The sequence below is a fragment of the Procambarus clarkii genome, chromosome 84 (genome assembly GCF_040958095.1).
Source record: "Procambarus clarkii isolate CNS0578487 chromosome 84, FALCON_Pclarkii_2.0, whole genome shotgun sequence".
Lineage (NCBI taxonomy): Eukaryota > Metazoa > Arthropoda > Malacostraca > Decapoda > Cambaridae > Procambarus > Procambarus clarkii.
In genome coordinates this window covers 16,235,863-16,240,746 of record NC_091233.1, presented here as the reverse complement: position 1 = coordinate 16,240,746, position 4,884 = coordinate 16,235,863, and positions in this window count along the sequence as shown.

The following is a 4,884-nucleotide window of genomic DNA, read 5'->3' as shown; positions in this document are numbered from 1 at the left end:
AAGTCGAATGAGTGAGGAAATGCTCTATTAATGCTAATTACATAAAGACGTGTGTTCACATATGTGTAGGTTCTACTTACTTAAGGTGTGTGTACACATATGTGTAGGTTCTACTTACTTAAGGTGTGTGTACACATATGTGTAGGTTCTACTTACTTAAGGTGTGTGTACACATATGTGTAGGTTCTAAAGCGTGTGTGGGGATTTGTGTGCTAGTGTTCACCTGTTTGTACTCAGTAAGCTGTACTCACTAAGATGTACTCACTAAGATGTACTCACAAAGCTGTACTCACTAAGCTGTACTCACTAAGCAGTACTCACCAAGCTGTACTCACTAAGCTGTACTCACGAAGCTGTACTCACGAAGCTGTACTCACCAAGCTGTACTCACCCAGCTGTACTCACCCAGCTGTACTCACCCAGCTGTATTCACCAAGCTGTACTCACCAAGATGTACTCACCAAGATGTACTCACCAAGCTGTACTCACCAAGCTGTACTCACCAAGCAGTACTCACCAAGCTGTACTCACCAAGCTGTACTCACCAAGCTGTACTCACCAAGCAGTACTCACCAAGCAGTACTCACCAAGCTGTACTCACCAAGCTGTACTCACCAAGCTGTACTCACCAAGCAGTACTCACCAAGCTGTACTCACTAAGCTGTACTCAATAAGCTGTACTCACTAAGATGTACTCACCAAGCTGTACTCACCAAGCTGTACTCACCAAGCTGTACTCACCAAGCTATACTCACCAAGCTGTACTCACTCATGCAGTCATCAATTTTACCTTACTGAAACGAACAAATCCACAAGGGCCGTGACGAGGATTCGAACCTACGTCCGAGAGCATCCCAGACGCTGCCTTAATCGACTGAGCTACGACATGGATAAGAATGTTTACCTTACTGTCTATTACAAGAAAAGCGTTAAAAGTGTGTGTCATGTTCAAGAGGAGTTTGAACGTCCTCAGTTCATTTATAAATACTTTTATCCATAAACAGGGGGTTTGGCGGCCGGATTAACGAGCTTGTTTGTACGCGAAGACGGTCTGCATTTAGAGCAGTCCGTCCTCGCATTCAAAGATCCAAGCTCGTTAATGCAGCCGCCAAACCCGCTGTTTATGAATGAAAAACGGTTTACACACGACTCACAACTGATGACGTTCGAACACTTCCGGAACAAGTGCTTCACTGACGACTTGTGTTCGAACCACAGCGCTGTAAATGCTTCACCCACGTACTACAAATACAAATAATCGCCAACAGAACCTGAACACCTCACCTAACCTATGCCTATATATGCACAATATGCTAATATATTATAATATTAATTTATATTTGATAAAATTACCGTTTTGAATGAACAGCAAATACAAATTGATGAATTCGTCTGTGGGGTCGACCGCTGGATGGAATGAACTTGAGTCGAGGACGGGTTGAATAATGACCAACAGAACCTAAACACCTAACCTAAGTTAGGCAAATTTTCAACAAATTCTAATATGAAATAATAGAAACATATTTGAGAAAATATTAAGGTTTCTAGACACAATTCGTTAAAATTGACGAATAAGTCATTAGGGTTGGTCGTCTATTGTCTCCCCTGGAGACAGGAGTCCTGTCACTACATTCCACTACACTACACTACATTACATTACACCACTACACTACACCACTCCACTACACTACACTACACTACACTACACCACACCACTACACTACACTACACCACTACACTACACCACTACACCACTCCACTACACTACACTACACATTTGTTCACAGGAGTCCTGTGTTAAGTGTTTTCATTAATAAACAGGTGTTTGACGGCTGCATGGAATGAACATTTGTTGATGAGTACGGGCTGTTGTTGATGAGTACGGGCAGTTGTTGATGAGTACGGGCAGTTGTTGATGAGTACGGGCAGTTGTTGATGAGTACGGGCAGTTGTTGATGAGTACGGGCAGTTGTTGATGAGTACGGGCTATTGTTGATGAGTACGGGCAGTTGTTGATGAGTACGGGCTGTTGTTGATGAGTACGGGCAGTTGTTGATGAGTACGGGCAGTTGTCGATGAGTACGGGCAGTTGTCGATGAGTACGGGCAGTTGTTGATGAGTACGGGCAGTTGTCGATGAGTACGGGCAGTTGTCGATGAGTACGGGCAGTTGTTGATGAGTACGGGCTATTGTTGATGAGTACAGGCAGTTGTTGATGAACGAGTATTGATGAACGTGTTCAGTATAGGTGAAAAACACTGTCCCTTGTAGTACATTACATTACCAATATTTGTACTTAACTCCCAGCACAAAATACGAGCCACAAATGTCTCCTGAAAAAGTAATCATCTGTCACACTTAGCGATTTAAATACAAAATTAAGAAGTAAATATTCCTGACCACATTTATCAGCCGACTCACTAGGCGAGAACGAAGAGCCAATAGAACGTCAGCAAATATATCAGCTGATAAATTTGGCGGGAAGGATCGACCAATAGGAGGTCGGCAAAAGGTAAACAAACTGAGAGTCATTCCACTTCACCTCCTCCAAGCCCTTTCATACGTTTTAAGCGTGTTGTAAGTCATTCTATTTCAGTAACTTCTCGACATTTTTCAAGAGTTTTAAAATTAAATTCTTTTGTCCGTGACATCTGTTGGGTTCTTGGAAGCTTGGCACATGTGCCAAGAAATGCTTTTCCTTTACAAAATAACAAAATAAGACCTGTTTTTCCTGGTTGTCTGAACCATTGTGTTGCTTGGTTAGGCCCCGTCTTACCTGCGCTTGTCTGTTTGGCAAGTTTGTCTTTGTTTATTGATATTTTTTGAACACGGTTAAAACAGGGCTCGTATAACTGTTATTACCCACACACACACACACACACACACACACACACACACACACACACACACACACACACACACACACACACAGGGAGGGGAGCTGTCTAGCTATCATTAAAAAAACAAAATTAACACGCCATTAACACACAGGAATCACAATAGCGTGATGTATCAAATGAACAAATCCACAAGGGCCGTGACGAGGATTCGAACCTACGTCCGAGAGGATCCCAGACGCTGCCTTAGTCGACTGAGCTACGACATGGTAAAAGAATTGCAACCGGGAAATCGATTAAGGCAGCGTTTGGGATCCTCTCGGACGTAGGTTCGAATCCTCGTCACGGCCCTTGTGGATTTGTTCACGCCACTAAACTGGAGAACCATTATGAAATAAAGGAACTGAGTATTACAAAGATATTAACGACCCAATTTTCATCTTAGCTAATGTTACAGTTAACTACAGTAACCATTATTTACAGTGGTATTACCTGCTGCTGTTATCACCACTACCACCACCACCACCACCACCACCATCACCACTTCCACCACCACAACCACCACAACAACCACCACCACCCACACCACCACCACCACCACAATCACCCCGCAGCTGTTGCTCCAGAACTGAGCTAGTCCATCAGTCACACCCACAACCTCAAATCAGTTTAGATTGGTGTTGGACTTAAGGCCTGTCAACCTCTTAAGGGTCATTAAGTCCACACAACACCTTACTGACCAGCCCCCGAGTATACCCTGAACACGTCCAGGACTAGAGTATACTTGGTGTATATACACCCAGAAGCTGGGATATACCTCTGACATCACACTTTGTAATCCCCATGTCTCACTTTGTAATCCCCTTGTCACACTTTGTAATCCCCTTGTCACACTTTTGTAATCCCTTTGGCACACTTTTGTAATCCCCTTGTCACACTTTGTAATCCCCTTGTCACACTTTTGTAATCCCTTTGGCACACTTTTGTAATCCCCTTGTCACACTTTGTAATCCCCTTGTCACACTTTTGTAATCCCTTTGGCACACTTTTGTAATCCCCTTGTCACACTTTGTAATCCCCTTGTCACTTTGTAATCACCTTGTCACTTTTGTAATCACCTTGTCACACTTTTGTAATCCCCTTGTCACACTTTGTAATCCCCATTGTCACACTTTGTAATCCCCCTGTCACACTTTTGTGATCCCCTTGTCACACCTTTGTAATCACCTTGTCACACTTTGTGATCCCCTTGTCACGCTGTAACCCCCCTTGTCACACTTTGTAATCCCCTTGTCACACTTGTAATCCCCTTGTCACACTTTTGTAATCCCCTTGTCACTTTATAATCCCCTTGTCACGCTTTGTAACCCCCTTGTCACACTTTGTAATCCCCTTGTCACACTTGTAATCCCCTTGTCACACTTTTGTAATCCCCTTGTCACTTTATAATCCCCTTGTCACGCTTTGTAACCCCCTTGTCCCCACACTTTGTAATCTCCTTGTTACACTTTGTAATCCCCTTGTCACACTTTGCAATCCCATTGTCACACTTTTGTAATCCCCTTGTCACACTTTCAAAGTCGAGGCAGTCACTGGTGTTACCATCGACGCTGTCTGTCACTGTTACTGGAGCCGGTCGGCCGAGCGGACAGCACGCTGGACTTGTGATCCTGTGGTCCTGGGTTCGATCCCAGGCGCCGGCGAGAAACAATGGGCAGAGTTTCTTTCACCCTATGCCCCTGTTACCTAGCAGTAAAATAGGTACCTGGGTGTTAGTCAGCTGTCACGGGCTGCTTCCTGGGGGTGGAGGCCTGGCCGAGGACCGGGCCGCGGGGACACTAAAGCCCCGAAATCATCTCAAGATAACCTGACGTTACAATGGAAATCGAGGTTATTAATGACTATCTTCAACAGTGTTATTAAGTAGTGTTATCATGGTCACCTCTGTTGGTTCCTAGTTGTTATCAGCGCTGATATAACGACCACACACCCATTAACGGCATCTTGAGGTTATCTTGAGATGATTTCGGGGCTTAGCGTCCTCGCG